Genomic DNA, 22,525 nt, shown 5'->3' with positions numbered 1-22,525 from the left:
TTTCAGTGTCACTTTACAATACATGTGCAAGATTTGGCTATGTGAATGGAACATCATGATGTTTAACTTAATATATTTTGAGATTTTAAATGCCACGAACAAATTCTGATTTCACTGCCATTACAACACCTTCCAAATAGAAGATTCTGATCTCATAGGATGCAAAGAGCAAAAAGCAGAGTTACAAATATGAAAGAGAACTTTATTGAAAAAGGTCATTAATTTACAAGAAGTAGTCAAAGTCTTTAGAATGATATTATCACTCGGCACCAGAGTGTGCATTGATACGAAACTTCCTGACAAATTGAAACTGTTTGCCAGACTGAGATTCGAACTCGGGACCTTTGCCTTTCTCGGGCGAGTACTCTACCAACTGAGTTTTTCAAGCACAACTCACAATCCATCCTCACAGTCTTACCTCTGTTAGTACTTTATCCTCTATCTTCCAATTTCATAGAAGCTCTCCTGTGAAACTTGCAAAACTAGCACTCCTAGAAGTTATGCAGGATAACTTCTGTGAAGTTTTGAAGATGGGAGATGAGGTATTGGTGGAAGTAAAGCTGTGAGGATGGGTTGTGAGTCATGATGTGTAGCTCAGCTGGTAGAGCACTTGCCAATGAAATGCAAAGATCCCAAATCCCAGTCTGGCACACAGTTTTAATCTACCTGATGTCAGTCTTTCTTTACACATTCATCCTTCAATACGACACATTTTTCCCAAGAATGAATAATTTGGTGGTGACCTTGTTTGCTGACGTCTGCATTTCGGCTGTTCAAAAAATGTTCCATCTCAGAAATCACATCATAGTCATTTGGGAAATACCTGCCATTCACTGTTTTTTCATCTGAGGGAAGAGAAAGAAGCCACTGGGTTGCATACCAGCAGAGATGATGCAAAATTTGATTGCCCAAAGAAGCAACATGTATGAACCGGTTCTGTGTAGAATGTGTTGGGGCATTGTTGTGGAGCGAAAACAACCCCTTGAGCAACTTCCCACAACTCTTCTTGTTGACACCTTGCTGCAAGCTTGTCAGAAGATTTTTGTACTTATCTATTAGCACCACACCATGGCATTCCCAAAAATGTATCACCTTTTCTGATGATGGCTGGGTCCCTTATCTTCTTGGGGAGTGGTGAGCCCACATGTTTCCACCGCTTGCTTTGCTCCTTTGTCTACGAGGTCATAAAGATACACCTATCACTCTTCCATGGTGGTTAGGCAGCTAAAGAAGTCATCTATAGTGGCCTGACACAGTTACAATATTTTCTCTGTTGCCTCATTTTGGCGGGCTTTTGGAATGGGTGTGAGCAGTAGAGATTAGAAACGGAGTGAGTAGGGGTCTTATGTTGCAGGCTGCATACTTCACAAATGAAGACATGCTGTTAAATCAGTGCTAATGGGCTTCCTTCAGTTGTGCTGTACTTCTGTGATCACGACGAGTCTGAGAGCTGACGCACTGTGGTCGCTTCGTACTCGTTGACTCGCTCTCTCTTAGTGAAGCTGGGAAGCAAGCATTAGGGTGTAAGAATAGTGATGACTTATTGTTAATATGGAAGATGAGTACACGATCTTGCTGCTGTAATGTAGCAATGGCAAAGCGAAATGACTGATCGTGGGGATTAGATGGCCTTCAAAATAACTGTGTTTTGCAAGACTATGGTGGGTGTAAGACAAAACTTAACTGATGCAAAGTAGGCTACACTATTGCAAATGTGTTCCATTAGAGAAAGAGTGATAAGTTTGATACTATAGGTCACACTTCAAATGAAAAACATGCAAATTTAGCCCAATGCAAACAAAATGGTTGTGTTCTTGTTTATTCCACCTCCACCATGAGAAAATATATCTGTTGCGTCAAACAAAACCTGGACAAGCGCAACGACACTTTTACATCCCTGCAGCAACAGAGCGCACTATTTCTATATTCATCTAGTCGTGGCAACTTACATTTATGAGATGATAGAGAGTTGTGTAGATTATCATTCATTTCTGTAATTTATTTTAACAATTAATCGTCATTTACAGATTGCACCTCATCTTCACATCTTGTTTATTGGACTGGGTAATGCCTCGAATGTGTGTATGTGCCACTCTAATTGTTAGACGTTCTCTGAATAGATATTAAATATTAAAATAAATTTACAGCAGACTTCGAAACAGTTTATCTACATAAATGTACATATAAACAGAGCAATATTCACTGCTAACTGACTAGGTGTTATGTTGGCGTGTAACCTGCTTCAGTCATTTAGGCAAGTGTACATTTTGTGACATTTCAGCTTGCTTCTCCGCAATGTATGATCTACATGATAAATAAAATTACACTTGAGAATGGCTGCAAAGCCAAAATCATGACTGTATAGAATAAATGAATATTCATTTATAGTTCAATGGTGGAAATCTCTTTTAAAACGGTTTCGTATGCAGCGAGAATGACGCGAGCCTTTGGGTATACTTGCGAATTCGTTTTCTCGCTCTCCTTTCTAAGCGAGTCGGGACCACTCGTGCTCAATAGACTCAGGTGACGAGTGGACTGCAGCAGAGACAGGCAGGTCAAGTCTACGGGCACACGGAGACGGTGAGTTCGGAAATTATGTCACAGGATTCGCTGACGATTTTAAAGCGAGTATGGGAAGCTCATTTCTGATCTCTATTGAGCGGCCAGACAGCGAGAGAACTTTTTCACGTTCGAAATTTTATATAAAGTGTTGAAAATTGATCCACGACTGATTTTCAGTTTCCATCTGTAGTCTCATTTGTGATATGCCAGTCTTTGAGCACCAGGACCTCCAGTTCTCTTGTGATCCCAGTTCTTTGGACCTACCATATCATTCCTCACCATTCAGACATGTCTGACAACACTGGAAGCATCTGCGACAACTAACCACCGTGCGGTACACTGAGATGACAAAAGTCATGGGATAACGATATGCACATGTACAGATGGAGGTAGTATCGCATACAGAGGGTATAAAAGAGAAGTGCATTGGCGGAGCTGTCGTTTGCACGCAGGTGATTCGTGTGAAAAGGTTCCCGACGTGATTGTGGCCGCACGACGGGAATTAACAGACACTGAACGCGGAATGGTAGTTGGAGATTGGCGCAAGGGACAATCCATTTCAAAATGACTAGAGAATTCAATATTCCGAGATCAATAGCGTTATCGTGTGCCAAGCATACCACATTTCAGGCTGTGCGTTTCATTCATCATCTCTTCGTCACGAGTCCCGTGCTTTGTTTTGCATTTATTGTGCAGTAATTGCTGTTTCTTCCCAACTTGACGATGTCATGTCATACACAAAGGCTACACACAGGGTGTCCATAGTTAAAGCACCAGTTTCAATACGCTATAGCGTGAGGACCACTGTTCAGAATGACGTCAAATTTAACCAGCATATTAGTGGTGGAGTGGGAAACGTCATGGAACAAAAAAATTTAACGAAAATTTGACCAACAGCATGAGAATACGCACACTAACAGATGCTTGCACACGGCTGGCCCTCAAGTTTGCTTCCGAGACGCCCAAAATGACTCTCCATGAAGGATCGCTAGCTGTTAATGAAGCTCTTTTTCAAGAATGGTGACCGCGCACAGGTAGCCCAGCAGAAGTTCCGGACACTCAAGAGTATGAAAAAAGGCACTGATGCAATGTCTGCTATGGGTCTGGAGAAAAGATTACTAAATTCGAAAAGACAGAGGGAGGAAAGCAGTCGAACCGACGTCTGTTGAAAATGTGGCCACAGCATTGCAGGAGGGGCCGAGCAGTGGTGTGCAAACATGCGGTACACGGGGAGTTGCCCGAACGTTAAACACGCCTGCGAGCACAGTGCGTAAATTCCTACGAAACATCCTGCATTGCTACCATTCAAGACCACTCATGTTCAAGGAGCTGCTTCCTGCTGACCTGCCAGCAAGACAACGTTCACTTTGGAATACCTGCTCACACGGAAGTGGACAAATGAATGGCCATGGAACATCCTGTGGGCAGATGAAGTCTATTTCCATCTCCAAGAACATGCCAATGCGCAGAATTGCTGAAAATCCGCACGCACATCAACCGGCACTATTCCATCCTGGAAAAGTGATTCTGTGTGGTGCGGGTTAACGGCATCGTTTATCGTAGGGCTATGTATTTTCGAAGATGTGTGTCCTGCGGATTTCCGGACCAAAGTCATTCGGACCCTTCAGCAGCGTGGATGTGTGGGTAGGACCATTTTTATGCGGGATGGAACTCCTCGCCATATTGCACAGCCAGTGAAGCGGCTGCCGCAGAGGAACTTCGGAAGTGCTAGGATTATCAGCCGTCATTTCCCTACAGCCTAGCCATCCAGATCACTGAGCTCAGTCCGTGAGACTTCTGGGTAAGGGGTTGTTATGAGAAAGATATTGTGTTCAGTGCTCCAATTACGAACGTACCTGAATTGAAGGCATGCATTGCGCAACACGTTCTGAACGTGACCTCTGAGACACTATTGATTTAAACTTGTGGCAGAAGGCGGACCGCATAATGATCATGTCTTGCACCAGGCTCATGACAATTAAAACCCGATTTCATTGTTGCTTTTTATGCGGTTTTTGGCCCCAGGACAATTAAAAACCGAGTTTTCCAATCCGATGAGTACGACATTGCTGTGGTGGGTGGGCTTACCTAACTAACAGTGCCACAACTGTTGACTGCCAAAGTTGTGCAATCATGCACAGTGAACAGTACGGATGTTGTAATGTGCAACTCAAACCATAGCCGTCGTTTTGTGATTCACATGTCATTTGTAGCCGACCCTGTTTACGCTAAGACTCTTACACTGCCAGCTATTGCTAAGAATTTCGTGGAAATTTTTTTTTGTTCCATGACGTCTCCCCTTGTGTTAATAATATGCCGTTCAAATTTGACGTGATTCTGAGCAGTTCTGAAACTGGAACTTTAATTATGGACACCTTTGCGTATGGTATGTTATAGTCAAGTTGGGAAGAAATAGCTTCTGCATCATAATAAATGTAAAATAAACCATGGGGCTAAAGACGAAGAGATGCTGATGAAACGCATTTGGCTGTCACGAGCACAGTGCGTGAACCCTCAACTGACTACCGTACATTAATGTAAAATTGTGCACTTCACAAAATGCAGAACTGTTTTATTCTGTGGCTACAACATCAAATGCGTCACAAGTCAACTCACAGATATAGCTGGGTGCACAAATTTGTAGGGATATGAAATAGAATGATCGCATAGGTAAAACAGGTGGTTGACTTTGGTTCATGGGCAGGATACCGGGAAAATGCAATCTCCTACGTAAGAGACGCTTACAAACACTCGTGCGACCCATTCAAGAATACTGCTCAAGTGTATGGGACCTGTAGAATGTAGGACTAACAAGGGATGTTGAACATATACAGAGAAGGGCAGCACGAAAGCCACAGATTTGTCTGAGTCGCTGGAGAGCCTCACGGAAATGTTGAAAAAGCTGAATTGGCAAACCTTTGAAGACAGACGCCAATTATCCCCGTAAAGATTGCTTACAACGTCTCAAGAATCAGCATTAAACGAAGAATCTCGAGACATTCCTCAGTCGCCCACGTATCGCTTCCGTCTGGAGCACGGAGACAAGAGTGTCTTAATTACAGCATGCACCAAGGCACTTCTGCAGACATTCCTCCGGCATTTTACACGCATTTGGTACGGGAAGAAACTCTAACATGTGGTACAGTCTCCAATGTGCCTCTGCCACGAACTTCACGGTGGTTTGCAATGTATACAGGAGCAGACGGAGATCAGATATGATTTTCATGTTCAGACAAACAAATAATTACAATATAAGAATATTTATGAAGACAGTAACTGTTCTCGAAAGAACAGATACCAATGATGACCGTGCAGCTTCTCTAGAATAAATGATAATTAATTGAAACCCTTAGCTGCCGACAGGTGTTGTTGATATACCTCGATGGGGACAGCTGAAAATGTGTACCCCGACCGGGACTCGAACCCGGGATCTCCTGCTTACATGGCAGACGCTCTATCCATCTGAGCCACCGAGGACACATATGAATAGCGCGACTGCAGGGACTTATCCCTTGCACGCTTCCCGTGACACCCACATTCCCAACTGTCCACAATCTACATACGTAATGTACCCAATAGATATTTGCCCATTCACTCATTACTCGCGCACACTAAGGTGACGATTCCCGTAAGAGTTTGGGCAACCTGTGCGCATTCGCACAGACCAATGTCAATGGCTGGGTAGCCTTTAACTATATATATGAAGATAGTAACTGTTCTCGAAAGAACAGATACCATTGATGACCGTGCAGCTTCTCTAGAATAAATGATAATTAATTGAAAGCCTCAGCTACCGACAGGTGTTGTTGATGTACTTCTGTGGGGACAGCTGAAAATGTGTGCCCTGACCGAGACTCTAACCCGGGATCTCCTGCTTACATGGCAGACGCTCTATCCATCTGAGCCACCGAGGACAAAGATGAATAGCGCGACTGCAGTCCCGGTCGGGGCACACATTTTCAGCTGTCCCCATCGAGGTATATCAACAACACCTGTCGGCAGCTGAGGGTTTCAATTAATTATCATTTAATATAAGAATAATTGGGTATTTCATTAAAGAGACACATCTGCACAAATTGAGCAAGTCAATAATGCCTTTGTCCGCCTGTGGCCCTTATACAAGCAGTTATTCGGCTTGACATTGATTGATCGAGTTGTTGGATGTCTTCCTGAGGGATGTCGTCGCAAATTCTGTCCAATTGGCGCGTTAGACATCAAAATCCCGAGCTGGCTAGAGGGCCCCGCCATTAATGCTCCAAACATTCTCTATTGGGGGAGAAATCAGGTGATTTTGCTGGTCAAGGTAGAGTTTGGCAAGAAGGGAAACAAGCAGTAGAAACTCTCACCCTGTGTGTGCGGGCATTATCTTACTGAAATGTAAGTCCAGGTTGGCTTATCACGGAGGGTAACAAAGCGGGTCGTAGAATATCGTCGACGTACCGCTGTGCTGGTAAGTCAGGCTGGTATTCCACCACTGACACATCTTCGTTAGTCATCGGGGCTCAGTACTCCAGTCAACGACATTCCAGCCCCAAGACGTGTCTGGACACTCCCCGAACAGCTGTGAGATACCAACCCGACTGTCGCCGGCCATAAGGCCCGACAGCCAGGAGCGATATAGTCTGGAGGGTCGTTCCTTTCCATAGCAGGACCCCTTTAGTTGTCGTCCGCGGCACCCTTACAGCACAGCGGTACATCGACGATATTCTACGCCCAATTTCGTCGCCCTTGATGGCAAGCCAACCTGGGCTTACATTTCAGCAAGATAACGTCCGCCCGCGCACGGCGAGAGTTTCTACTGCTTGTCTTCGTGCTTACCAGACCCTACCTTGGCGAGTAAGACCGCCAGTCTTTCTCCAATTGAGAACATTTGCAGCATTAACTGCAGGACCCTCCAACCATCCCGAGATTTTGACGACCTAACGCCAAAACTGGACAGAATTTGACACGATGTGCCTCAGGAGGACACCCGACAACTCTGTCAATCAATGACAAACCGAATAACTGCTTGCATAAGAGGCAGAGGTGGACCAGCGGAGCCGGCCGGTGTGGCCGTGCGGTTCTAGGCGCTTCAGTCTGGAACCGCGTGACCGCTACGGTCGCAGGTTCGAATCCTGCCTCGGGCATGGATGTGTGTGATGCCCTTAGGTTAGTTAGGTTTAAGTAGTTCTAAGTCCCATAGTGCTCAGAGCCATTTGAACCATTTTTTTGGACCAGCGGTTATTGACTTGCTCAATTTGTGAAGCTCTATCTTTTGAATAAATCATTCAATTTTCCTGAAATTGCAATCATATGTTTGTCTGTACATGTGCATCATACCTCCCGGCTTACGGCCCATTCGGATAGCTATTCTGTGGAGCGTCCTATTTTTTCAAATGTTCAAATGTGTGTGAAATCTTGTGGGACTTAACTGCTAAGGTCATCAGACCCTAAGCTTACGCACTACTTAACCTAAATTATTCTAAGGACAAACACACACACCCATGCCCGAGGCAGGACTCGAACCTCCGCCAGGACCAGCCCTAGACCGCTCGGCTAATCCAGCGCGGCAATATTTTTTCCTTAGAGATATCTGTATGGTGCGAAAAGTTGTGATAAACGGGCTGTGATGTCATGCGCATTACACTTAAAAGGAATCTGCTACATTTCGGTTACAGGATAAAACACACGAATCTAAAAATGAAAATTCAACTAAATACAGTTACGAATAACTTCAGCTGGAACGATCAGAGATAATGTTGTGGGAAAAGCAAACGAAAGAATGCGATTAACTGGAGAACATTTAGAAAATGCAGCAGGTCTGCTAAAGAGACTACTTACACTACGCTTGTTCGCCCTCTTCTGGAATATTGCTGTGCGTTGTGGGATTCCCATCAGGTAGGATTGGCGGAGGTTCAAAAGGCTCTGAGCACTATGGGACTTAACATCTGTGGTCATCAGTCCCCCAGAACTTAGAACTACTTAAACCTAACTAACCTAAGGACATCACACACATCCATGCCCGTGACAGGATTCGAACCTGCGACCGTAGCGGTCACGCGGTTCCAGACTGAAGCGCCTAGAACCGCACGGCCACACCGGCCGGCGATTGGCGAAGGGCATCGAAAAAGTTCACACAAGGCTCTGAGCACTTTGGGACTTAACATCTGAGGCCATCAGTCCCCTAGAACTTAGAACTGCTTAAACCTAACTAACCTAAGGACATTACACACATCCATGCCCGAGACTGGATTCGAACCTGCGACCGTAGGAGCCGCGCAGTTGCAAACTGAAGCGCCTAGAACCGCTCGGCCACCGCGGGCGGCCGTCCAAACAAGAGCAGCTCCTTTTATACTATCGCGAAGTACGGCAGAGTTCTCCGGATATGATACGCGAATTGGGGTGACAATCATTAAAACTGAAGGCATTTTTCGTTGCGCCCGGATCTTCTCATGAAATTTGAACCTCCTGCTTTCTCCTCAGAGTGTGAAAATATTTTGTTCTATGAACCCTTTGCCAGGCACTTAATTGTGAATTTCATAGTAATGATGTAAATGTAGAGTGTATATTAAAGCCCAGTCTGAACTGAAATCGGGACCGAGTAGGCTACTGTTCGGTTTTTGGGGGACTTAGATTCACGTTCAGTTTCAGAACTGTCAGGTTCGGGTGGCTGAATTCTTCCTGTTTTTGGAGCGGTAAAAAAGTTTTACGGTGTCTGGTTGCTAACTCAGCGCCCAACTCTCCTCTTTTCTCGTCCGGGCTCGGAAAGAGCAGTAGAGGAAGATCTCCCAGCACGGACTTTCGTGAAGGATCTTCAATGCATGGCGAAGAACTGGCAGCCAATCGAGGTCTCTAGAGGAACTAAGCGAGTTTGGGGAACTGGCGAGAGGGCGTCCGAGCGCAGGCAGCAGGCAGCTGGCAGCGGGCGGTGCTGCGCGTTGCAGTCGCGATAGCGGCGGGCGGGCGGAAACAGCTGACGGCGACAGGCGGACAGCGGCCTTGGCGCGCGGCTCGTGTTCCGAGTCCAGGCTAAGCACGAGCGTCCAGCTGCCGTGCACGATCGGGTGTGGACAGACAACCTGATTAAAGAGATCCGTCAGATATCACGTTTTAGATCGCAGATCGACACCTTTTGCTGTGGGTCGGGTTCTTCATGCCTCAATAGTCGGCATATAAAACCGTAACGTAAATAAGAAACATCGGCATCTTTTGTACCTGTACTTGTACAACACAGACATACATTACTAGTCTGGCAAAGATGCAGCTGTTGCTGAAGTGTGACGGTCGGTGAGGTAACATGGCGGCGTCACGAAGTTTGTGAATGGTACTACTACGATTTTCTGAAACGAAATGACGTTGTAAACTTTACGAGGTGGTCTAAACAAGTTCTGCAGTTGAGCAAATATATACGTACTAGTTGAGTTTAACACATACATGTAGAAACGTGTTACGAGAAGTACATCATGTCACATACACACACGCTCAAAGCAGACTGACTATAGTTTTCGTAACACCATTCAAATGAATAAAGACACTTGTAATCAACCACAAATAGCACGTTCTACTTGTAGGAGCATTTTCACAGCGACTATACTATTCGAAGAAAAGCTGAAGTTGATCAAAACTGGTTAAAGGCACATCAATGAGCTACGTCTGTTAACACTATATTAATTAAACATCTTAAAATATACGCGAAGTATTTCAACACTACCGGTTTTTCAAATAAGACCAACTGCAATGTAAGTATTTAGGCCTACATTCAATACAAAATAAAAAACGCGTAAGATGTTTCTAGTTATGCTTGCATTGAGACATGTTTCTTTCCTTGAATCTTCCGTCTGCTGTGCGAAAAATTACAGCCACTCATGACGGATGTATTTACCATTAACTGTAAAAGTAAAGTAGCCATATCAGTGCATCCGCATTTATTGCGACTGTTTTATCGGTAAACAAATAGCTGTTTATACGCCCTTCGCGCTCGCCGCCTTATTACGATTTTAATGTCCTGGCTTCATTGATATCAGGATACCGTATATTTTACACGGTATTGCCAGTCTAGTAATCTATGTCTGTGTTGTACAACACTGTAATGTTCAGCTTATATTCTTACTATTAACGAACAAAATAATGATTTTTAAAGAACCGCAACTATAACGATGTTTTCAACAGGCAAATATTAATAGATGCGAAGCAATTTACGTAAGAATATTACTCGAGCTACTCTGATAATGACCACAGTATTTTTAAGAGACCGAAAAGCCATCGAAACTCTTACAGAATACAAGGTGATACGCAATTTAAGGAAATAGTTAATTTCCAGATTTGCATATTTACAAAAAGTAATTGCCTTTTGACAGTCTATAGTTCACCAGAAAGCTGAGAAGACGTCGCATCCGCAATATATATCATACTTTGTCAGACTCGTTGTATTGGGCCATTATCGAAACATGTAATATTAAAATTGCGTCATAAATCGAAATTCTAAATTTTCACAAAAGTTGATACTAGAATTCCATTCGCATTTGTATAATATTGAAGTAATATACGAAACTGAGATAGTCACTTTCAGAGAAAAGTAAATATTAAAATGTAACTTTTTATTAAAAAGTTTCAGTAAAACTACAAGGGTACATGTTCATTGTAGGCCTACCGTTAAACGAAGTAAGTACAAATTGTATTCTTGTAATTAATTATCATTACGTAAATTTAGCGTTACTAAATGAAAATCATCAACATCTGTTTAGGTTTCATGACAGCAATTTCCTTCATTTATTACCTGCGTAAGGATGCTACAACATAAACAGTGTATTGATACTGGACACTAATTCCGCCATTTTTAGCGCAGACAAGCCAGAGAGCACAATAAGTTGTTTGCACTTGCGGGAGAGCAGATGTAATTTTCGTCATGCGTGTTTATGTCATTGTATTGCACAATAGTGTAAATAAATGGTATATGACCTTGTGTTCATGCGAACCTGCTAATTAAATACACAACACATTTCATTTAGATTTACGGCCAGCGTTTCTATTTATGAGTCATCTTATTTCGAACTTGGAGCAGGAAACTACGCGATTTCAACGCCGACCAGAACATCGAGAACTAAGATAAATTACCCTGAAATTGCTTGGATTGTCTCGCAAAATATGGAATTCATTGTGCATGTCTCACGTAATGCATGACAGTACATGCTAATTCCTGTTGAGATTTCAGAATAAAGTTTCATAGAATAAGCCAATCCCTACCGCTACATCAAGTTACTAAAAAGATTCTTTCCTTAGAAAGGCTATACACATGTGCTCTTTCGGCTCATAATGACCCGGTTTATGGGCATAATATTCTAACATTATCAAAAGTTATAATTTTAAATTTAGGTTCAATTTGCTCATCTACAGCGGCATTAGTGGGAGGGTTTGCACCCACTTTCCCCAAAGAATTCTTATATGTGCTAATCTGAAATTTGCTCTTCGTATTTTTTGATCAGACTTTATCATTAAAGCGCAACACACGTCAGATGTAACAGAATAATTTCGGCGCTGTTATAGTGCGGAAGATGGTCCTACTTGTCTATGGATCCATTGACTCTTTGTTGATTAGCAGTACGATTTATACAAATCATTCAGTGATAATAAACCAACACAGGCTTCAAGTGCAATTTGGTCTAATTTTTCCCCAAGTGTCACCATTTCGACACATATTTTTCATTTCCATCACAGTACTCTGAATATTATAGTGCATTAGTATTTGGAAAGATGATTTTATTTCACCACTCAGGGCCTACAGTCAGTTTAATAAAGCTTGCTATGGATGGTCTTCCAATTTGTGGAAAATGTGCTAAGTTCCACATGATATGTTTCTCCTTTGATCGAACCACTTGTACTGCTTGCGCATTAAGGAGTGAGGTATCAATATCTGAAGAGTCTTTTGATTCAGTGCAGGATGAATGCTATCGTCACTGATGTGACTTTCATCTTCAGAAATATTCTCCTCACTTATCAGATGCGTTTACTTATGCTCCCAGCTGCTCACCAGAAAGAAATCGTTTTATCATGATAACCACACAGAAATTACTGTATTAGATACATGAACCATGTCTGCAACATACAGCCGATAAAACATTACTGGGAGCGATTACGCTTTGTTAATTTGAACGTGATAAGCGACCTGTATTATTGTGTAACTTGACACATTTCATGAATAAGCAAGGAAAGACCTCCCGTGCTATAAAACCTATTATGCATGTATCTCAGACATGTAGAAATAAAATTTTAATACCGACATTTGTACCTTTTGTGAATTTCAAATGCTCAACTCCCTAATCGCAGATCCAAATGACATATATGCAAACTAATTAAGCTACAACAAAGGGAAGAAAACTGTTTTTTTAGCTTTAGCTTTGCAGAATGTATAGAAAAAACAAAGTCACTAAATGTCGACCGTTAGCGTTTAAATGTAAAAAAACAACTTGTAGAAGAGCAAAGTACTTTCCGGGTCACATTGAGCCCAAGATAACAGCATGGTTACTCTTCAATTGACTGCGTTCAGGTCACGATCTTGGATGATCAGCACCGGCACGCTGAGCGGCCTGTGTTGTCCCTCTCGCTGTATATCCTCTCTGACAGTGATATTCCGAAGATGGAAGACATCATGTTGGCACGTTTCACAGACGATAAGATGTACTTCACCAGCGCCGACACCACGACGCAGATATAAACAAACTGAAAGAAACAACTCGATCGCATAGCGAAATGGTACCGTTGCAGCAAGATAAAGGCAAGCCCGTGGAATGTATGGCCACATAATTTGGTAAGAAAAATACCCGACCTACAAATAAGTCGCTGCCTACAAGACAGACGCATCCCCTGGATACCATCGGTTAAGTGCCTAAGAGCAACTCGGGACAAAGGGATGTTCCCCAACCACCACATTCAGGATCTGAGACGTAAGACGATAAGAATGACTAAATACCTGTTCCCCTTTGTCTCAAGTATGGAGCTCTATGTGGTCACTAAACTCAGCAACAGTTCTGGCACAACTACTCTACGGCAGCACCTTGTGGGGAATGGCGAGTGAAGCACATATCTCAAGTGGGTTTTCAGAGCCTTTATGCACACAAGGCTACTGGACTTACATCGTGAAGCCAACTCAGAGACAACAGCAGACGTGATCAAAAACAACAATCTTTATTTAGTGAGTGGCAGCATCTAAAACTTAAAAGACGGCACGACAGAAGTCGACCGGCCACCAATATAAGGTATCTAGGGCGCTAGTAATTGATATGGACAGGATGTAATCTAAATCGGTAGGGGTAAGCTTAAAGACCCTTAGGTCCTTATCAAGCCTCCCCAATGAGATACAAACTGTCCCAACCTAAAGCTCTTACGAGAATCCAAGAAGTACGGATCACCACTGGTGATGATACTTCAGCAGCACACAGACCAAAAAAAGAAAAAAAAGGAACTCCACCTTATGTAGCGCAGACTTCAGTCTCCTTACGAGAACCTGCTGTCATGAGTTTCAGAATGGAGGTTGGTCTACAATGCAACGTAGAGGACTAGACAGAGGTATCCTGAGTGCAGTTGTGCAACGGGGAAGAGCGATCAGATGAATTGGTTGGCATTGGACAGCTAGCGGGATGGTCTGCTTCCGCCATCAATACTCCTATGAGAGCCTGTCATTGTCGGCTCCCACCATGCTGTGAAATGTACTGTGCCTGACTTATCGAGTAAGGAACTTTTCTGAACGCGAAAATTTCGCGTATTCCAAATGGTTCAAATGGCTCTGAGCACTATGGGACTTAACTGCTGTGGTCATCAATCCCCTAGAACTTAGAACTACTTAAACCTAACTAACCTAAGGACATCACACACATCCATGCCCGAGGCAGGATTCGAACCTGCGACCGTGGCGGTCGCGCGGTTCCAGACTGTAGCGCCTAGAACCGCTCGGCCATCCCGGCCAGCTCGCGTATTCCAAGAACAGACATAACTCAGGACATAACTAAAATTAAGAACAGTGTTAAGACGCTTAGAGACATATTAATATCTATACTGTATGTGAATGTCATGTTATTTATTTTTTTGGGGGAGGTAGAAACTTTGAATTTCAGTATTTTATGGATAAACTAGAAAAAAATAAAAAGTTTTCCGAACCTCGTAGACACTAAATGCAATACGAAACGCAACTTCGGGAAGATATGTTTCCGAGAGAGGTAATTCCTTTTCAAGAGACCAATTTTTATTTAAAAACAAGGATGCTGTTATTTTTTTTTAAAGCCAACCTAGCTTTAAGTGTAATCGCAAAATAATATATTCGTTAATGTTAAATTTAGGCCTGTGTGCCATTTAAGAACCTATAACTGGCCAGCATGTAGCCATCGACTGATGTTATAAACAGCTTTATTACTGAGCGACTAATCCGCAACCCAGTATCATTTGGAAGGTTGGTATTCTGACGGCTTCCAGGGGCGACGGAAATTTGATTTTCAATACTTCGCGTAATTATTCACGGGATTCAAAAATTTTAAATGCTGACTTAATCTATTCATTAAGAGGTGTAATATGATGTTAAAAGTTTAACATAGTAAGACAAGTATTACAGTTAGAGACTATGTGTTTGTATTGAGGCAGCGTAATTGACGGCGCGCAAACATCCGGACTATATTAATTTAGTATTTGAGAATGAGAGCTCTTGCGACTTCCAACAAACTTCATACGTAAGTTCAAGTCTTTACGAAATTATTTCTCGCTGATAATCCTCGCAAAACAGTACATCGCTTGCTACATTTTCGCTGTTCGTGCAGAAAACTTCAGCATCAAGCGCGCCGTTTTAATTTATTAGCCTACTTCTTTACAACCAGATCTAGTCGCAACAGTTTGCAGACAGTGTCCACAGCCGGCCCCGGGGGCCGAGCGGTTCTAGACGCTTCAGTCCGGAACCGCGTGGCTGCTGCAATCGCAGGTTCGAATCCTGCCTCGGGCATGGATGCGTGTGATGTCCTTAGGTTAGTTAAGTTTAAGTAGTTCTAAGTTCTAGGGGACTGATGACCTCAGATGTTAAGTCCCATAGTGCTCAGAGCCATTTGAACCATTTTGAACAGTGTCCACATATACCAGTGAATGTATCTGCAAAATTATATCAATGTGCGAGACTTAGTTAAGGACATACGACGTCATGAACATTTAGATGCATTGAAAACTAGTTTTTGTTGAAAATGGAGCATAAATTTCCGAGAGTATATTCATCTAGCGTTTCGTAATGAGAGCACTTAGCAACTACCAACAAACTTTAAGCTTAATTTTAGACTTTTCTAAACCTTTTGTCTCTTATGTGTTTAACGCCAAATATTTAACGCATTTTTCATTTGTTAAGTAATCAGCGTTTGCAGCTAGAGCATAGATCTGAGCTCAATTCTTTTAAGAACCGAGTCTTGACTGGACTATACATATCCTGTAGCGTGACTCATTCCTGATCAGAGTACGGTGACCTTCGTCTATAGGCTCTAATACCACTGTTCCCATTCACTGATATAACTGCCGCGGCGAGGAGCTGCCGCCAAGGAATTCGGCTCCGCATCGTGCGCGAACAACGTAGCAGAAGCGCAGGCAGCAAGCCGGGATGAAAAGGAAGCCAGTGTGGGGGAGCGCGAGTGTGTGGCGCGGTGAGCAGGGCTCGGGGCGCAGGGAGTTCCCCGCACAGGACAGCAGGGCGTTTCAATGACGCAGCGCGATCCCATAGTTACGACCTGCGGCATCCCTGTTACACAAAGGCTGCGTAACTAGCTGTTCTCGATAGAAAGAAAAAGCGCAGATGTTTTGTTCACAGCTCTTTATAAGGGCGACGCTACCGAGCGGTATCTGCCGTGCTAAGCTTTCTACACCTTCGTCTATACTTACAAGCCACCTTACGGTGCGTGGCGGAGAGTACTTCGTGTATTACCGTCACTTCCCTCCTTTCCTGTTGCAATCGCGAATGTTACTTGGGACGAATGATTGTTGGTCTTCTCCGTATGATCTCAGATCTCTTTATTTATATTTTCCTAGTCTTTTCGTAACATATATTATGAGTGGCAGGAGGCAATATGGTGGTTGACTCTTCTAGGAATTTCGACTGTAAGCCACACCATGATGCAGAATGCCTTTTATCGTAGCGGCTGTCACCGGAGTTGGATGCACATCTCCGTGACGCTTTCGCGTTTACTAAACGAACCCATGATGAAGCGAGCAATTTTTCCGCGGGTCTTCTCTACTTTCTCTATCATTCCTGCAGGGATGGAATTCTGTACAGACGAGAAGTACTCCAGCGTCGGTCGCACTAGTGTCTCGCAATCCAGCTCCGTCATCCGTAGACTGCACCTCCTGAGGATTCTTCTACAGAATCTCACTCTGGCACCAGCGTTTCCTACTATTAGTTTTACGTGGTCGTTCCATTTTAAATCGCTCCTGATGCATAGTCCGAGACGTTTCGTGGATAAGACTGTTCCCGGTGAGTTTTCTTAAATTCTGTAACCCAAATACAACGCCTCACTCCACCTGTTAATACGCAATACGTTACATTTGCTTTCATTCATCCGTCACAGGACGTGTTGTACTTACAATTTATTTTATTTTATCGGGGCTCAGTGAGCATATGATATAGCCAGCACCATATTAGTAGCTCATCTGATGATCAAAACAAATTTATGTAAGTACATACGGGAAGCATTGTGTGCTTACATGACTATGAGCCTCCCGACACAATATATGGGCTATTCAGAAAGCAAGTTACGATGGGTCGCGAAATGGAAACCACTGTGAAAATGCAATAGTTTAGTTACACTTTACACACACTTCTCTACTCCGACTTGTACATTCATAGCACCCTTGTATCAACTTCCCAATACCCTCGTCATAAAATGCTGCCGCCTATGCTTTCCGCCAGTTCTCTACGTTCATCTACAGCTCGTTGTCTGTGGCAAAATGTTGTCTTCATAGACAGCGGTTCATGTGAGCAGGGATGAAACTCAGGACGAGCCAACTACAGGCTGTGTTGTGGGTGATCAAATACTTCCCATCGAAAACTCTGCAGGTGCATTCATTGTCCCTGCAGTTATGTTATGTGGGTTGCACGGCATCAGGCGAAATCTCTCACCAGGCTGCCGTACTTGGCGGGAGACGCAATTTCCTAGGCATCTTTAGGTGCCTACTTTGCGCACGGAATTGAAAAGAGCGACGTGACGCTATCGACGGCCATGCTAGCGACACTACCCGGCACATCTGTGAAAAACGTCATCGGATTTTCACAGTGATTTTCACTTCAAGACCGGCCGGAACTTACTTTCCGAATAGCCCTCCTATGTCTTAGCACAGGTCTGAGTAGAAAGTCGTCTGGAGTATGCGTACAATTTAACCTCTGTTCTGAGTGTATTAGCAATGTAGCTGTTTGCAGATTTTAAATCTGCAACTGAGAATTGGGAAAGCACATAAGCTGAAGCACAAAGCAAAATCACTGAGAAGCCACCAGCCGACTAACTCTTTATCGCCGCTAAATGTCAGGGAAGCGCATGGTCTACTTCGTGATGTCTGTGGCTCTTGAAAACAGTTGAGGTATTAGGAAGGTGCGGAACTGCAACTCACTAAGTTGCCTTCCTAGTGTGGTATGCGTCTGCAAGAGGGCATTAGTTGTAGTCATTACATACGCCATGCATCTCTCTCGAAGGGGCAGTCTGCAGAGTAACAAAAACATTCCTTTAGTCAGCACAATAGCTGCGACTTCCAAATACAAGTTATACGAAAACTGCACACGTGTAGAAGTTTTTTTCATGTTTCTTCTTCAAGTACGTAAAAGTAGTGTAGCACATGGGGACAGCCCATTTTTCGGGTTCAAAATCTGCTCAGTAAAGCCACACACCACTACCATAGATTCTACAGTTCTTTGATTTGTCACTTGCTACCTGTTTGGTTCAAGGTCTGTGCCCGCAATGAAATGGCTCAGCTTCCCTCATCAGAAATATTTTGCGGAATGAAATGAAATGGTCGTATGGCTTTCATGGCCGGGAGTCCCCACGTGGGGAAGTTCGGCCGCCGAATTGCAAGTCTTTTCAGTTGATGCCACAGTGGGCGACTCGCCCGTCGGTGGTGATGAGGACAACAGAACTCCCAGTTCCCGAGCGGAGAAAATCTCCGAGCCGGCTGGAGATCGAACCTGGGCTCGCTGCATGGCAGTCAGATGCGCTGACCACTCAACTAAGGAGGCGGACCATTTTGCGCAACTGAAAAAGGAAGACGTGGCCGCCGGGAAGCTGTAAAATGACTTTGCTTTGTTCAACGACTATTTTCCAATGAGGTATCATCAACTAGTCAAACGTGATTAAATGATACTGGTTAAGTATGGCGAACTAATGTCACCACTTACCACGAACCATTAAACATATGCAAACTCTTGTAATGTTTAATGATTCATGGCACATGATAACATTGGCTCTCCATATTTAGCTAGTGTGACTTAGTTACGTTCGATCAGGTAATTATAACACCAGCGAAACTACCCGATGGACAAGTTTTCCGTCGTCCATTTTGTCTTTTTTCAAATATCTGTGCCAGCTTTCCACTGTGGAAACGGTTGCATGTGACAGCTCTTGATGGAAGAATCACCACCCACATCCCTGCCCCATTAAGTTAACCGCTCGCTAAAGGCACGTCCGGGATCACAGTTTCTCACTGAGCATGAATACTTTGCTTTCTACAGAAGAAAGGTCGCTGACAATCTCGTTATGTTGCTTATTATGCACTTCTACTTGCAGGATCAAAATAAGGGCACTGTTACTACCATTACCCAGATTCGACTAATTGATAGTAAACGCTAAGAGTGCAGAATATGAAACGAGTTATCAATAACATGCTTGCTGATTGTAAAGAATTGGATATCGTGACGCGGCAGCCTTTGGAGCTATACTCGTCAAGGGACGTCCTTTCACTTCCGTCGGTCGGAGCTTTCGCTGTGTATGAAGCAGCAGGTGCATAGCTAAGAACCCCTTTTGCGTAGGTCTACGTTTCGCCTTACTATACTCATGCTCATAAATTAAGGATATTTGCAGAATGTGGTGCAACACAACGTGGCACTACACAAAACTGCGCTAATAGCATATGCACATGGGGAACACACACGACACAAATCTGTAAGTCCACGATATTGGTGATAAGTTGGGAAAACCGTCCCGAAACACATGTGCTACAAAACGCCACTGTTCCCTGCGCATGTACTCCTACGTCAATATGGGATATGATCACCACGCACTCGTACACAGGCCGTACAACGGGTTGGTATACTCTGTATCAGGTGGTCGAGCAGCTACTGGGGTATAGCCTCCCATTCTTGCACCAGTGCCTGTCGGAGCTCCTGAAGTGTCCTAGGGGTTTGAAGACGTGCAGCGATACGTCGACCGAGAGCATCCCAGACGTGCTCGATGGGGTTTAGGTCTGGCGATCAGGCAGGCCGCTCCATTCGCCTGATATCTTCTGTTTCAAGGTACTCCTCAACGATGGCAGCTCGGTGGGGCCGTGCGTTATCGTCCATCAGGAGGAAGGTGGAACCCACAGCACCCCTGAAAAGGCGGACATACTGGTGCAAAATGACGTCCCGATGCACCTGACCTGTTGTAGTTCCTCTATCAAAGACATGCAGGGGTGTAGGTGCACCAATTGTAATCCCACCCCACACCATCAAACCACGACCTCCATACAGGTCCCTTTAAAGGACATTAAGGGGTTGGTATCTCGTTCCTGGTTCACGCCAGATGAAAACCCGGCGAGAATTAGTGTTCAGACTATACCTGGACTCGTCCGTGAACATAACCTGGGACCACTGGTCCAATGACCATGTACTGTGTTCTTGACACCAGGTTTTACTGGCTCTCGTGTGACCAGGGGTCAGTGGAATGCACCTTGCAGGTCTCCGGGCGAATAAACCATGTCTGTTCAGTCGTCTGCAAACTGTGTGTCTCGAGACAACTGTTCCAGTGGCTGCGGTAAGGTCCCGAGCAAGGCTACCTCCATTGCTGCATGGCCGTCTGCGGGCACTGATGGGGAGATATCGGACTTCTTGTGGTGTTGCACACTGCGGACGTCCCGTACTGTAGCGCCTGGACACGTTTCCTGTCTGCTGGAATCGTTGCCATAATCTTGAGATCACACTTCGTGGCACACGGAGGGCCCGTGCTACGACCTGCTGTGTTTGACCAGCCTCCAGTCGCCCTAGTATTGTACCCGTCATAACGTCATCAATATGTGTTCTTTGAGCCATTTTCAACACACGGTCACCATTAGCACGTCTGAAAACGTCTGCACACTTACTCGCTGCACCGTACTCTGACATGCACCAACACATCTCCGCGTACGTGGACTGCTGCCAGCAGCACCGTTCGACGACCGCAGGTCAATTGCACCCGAGGTGATTTAAACCGCAAACCCCCCACCAGAGCGTTGTTTCACCATATCTCAGCATTATCCTTAATTTATGAGCCTGAGTGTAGAAGAAGGAAGGAAGATTGGAGTTTAACGTTTTGTCGGGAAAGAGGCCGTTGCAAACGGAGCTCAGGTGGGGAATGTGTAATGGTCCCGTTACATAAGTCGTTTTATTCCACTGTTAAGTAGTGTGGTATGCAGAACTTAAGCACAAAAGCAACTGTCGCATGATGTGTTCCTGCCAAGTAATATAACTCGATGAAACTTGGACCGTACATAGAAAGAACTGATACAGTATATTACAGAAGGTAGATGAAGAAAATGCGCGGTGAGACGAACAGAAATGAGAACTTTTATTCAAATAATTGCAATGAAGTCACTGCGATTCATGATGGTCTGCTGGACATTACAAAATGCGGGATATGGTCCCTAAGAGGATGTGTGATCATCACGGACTGGCAATGCGTGCTCTGCAACGTGCTGCCAGTCTGGCCACAATTTAGTGAGGAGTTTTTGTGGTCGGCTTCCATTCCTCCAACAGAGTGCCTGACAACTGTTGGATGGTCGGTGGTGCGTGTGGATGTGTTGCAATTGTCTTCCGACGCATCCTACATCTCCTCTATTGGAGCAGGCCAATCCGTTCGCCAAATATCCTCTGCTCCTCGCGTTCCAAGAGCTTCTCCCCTCCGCTGTTGGATGCGGAGTACAATTTTACAACAATGTTGACCGGTAGGCGTACCGTGTGTAACGATTTCGAGGTCAATAACGCCCACGAACATTGTGGCTTTGCACAACATAACACATGGACCACCGAAACCATCTTATTCGAAAATGGTCATCGATGCATTACGTGTTAGCCCCCTCTAGCCATAAAAGTGTACGTGATGCATCCAAGAATATTGCTGGACATGGTCTTTTTGGTGGTCGAAGTGGTCCAGATCTAGATGTGGGGAGGCGCATTGTTGCACGGCCGTACTGAGCTCCAAGTCTTTAACCCAGTATTCTCACCGGTCAACGTTTTTGTGACACTGTACTCCGTCACCATGTGCAGCTTTTCTGGGTTGTATTCGGCCATGACTTCACTTTTCTGGATGACAATGCGCGACCGCATCGAACAGCGCAGCCGGAGGAGAGCCTATGCGGCGAATGGACTGGCCTGCCCGCTCTCTCGACTTAAATCCCATCGAGCAGACGTAGAATTCGAGACACAGACCTACTGCATCTCGTCCACAGGCACCAACGACCGTCTAGGAGTTCTGAACCGCACTGATGTAGGAATGGAACGCCTTACCACAACAACACCTTACCAACATTGCTGCCAACACGGGAGCACGTTCCAGAGCATGTACTGCTGTCCCTGGTGATCGTACACCCCATTAGGAACCGTGTTCCGCCTTTTGTAATGTGCTGGGGACCGTTATAAACAGCAAGGACTTCAGTATAATGTCTGTGAATAAGTGTCACTTCAGTATAATGTCTTTGAATAAGTGTCATTTCTGTTCGTCTCATTGCGTATGTATTCTGTACTATACTTTAGCAGTTCTTT

The 22,525-nt window shown here is 44.4% G+C and overlaps 1 protein-coding gene and 1 non-coding gene across 9 annotated transcripts in view; both read right to left on the bottom strand.

Annotated features, from left to right (window-relative positions):
• Nucleotides 1–22,525, bottom strand: part of LOC126474800 (AF4/FMR2 family member lilli-like) — a 488,119-nt gene that overhangs the window by 25,527 nt on the left and 440,067 nt on the right. The gene's annotated exons all lie outside the window — the stretch shown is intronic.
• Trnat-ugu (transfer RNA threonine (anticodon UGU)) lies at nt 5,966–6,039 on the bottom strand. The gene has a single exon. It is a non-coding gene; the product is annotated as a tRNA-Thr (tRNA).

Source organism: Schistocerca serialis, chromosome 1, assembly GCF_023864345.2.
Source record: "Schistocerca serialis cubense isolate TAMUIC-IGC-003099 chromosome 1, iqSchSeri2.2, whole genome shotgun sequence".
Classification (NCBI taxonomy): Eukaryota; Metazoa; Arthropoda; class Insecta; order Orthoptera; family Acrididae; genus Schistocerca; species Schistocerca serialis.
The sequence above is the reverse complement of the archived record's forward strand: the minus strand, read 5'-3'. Positions and strand labels throughout refer to the sequence as shown.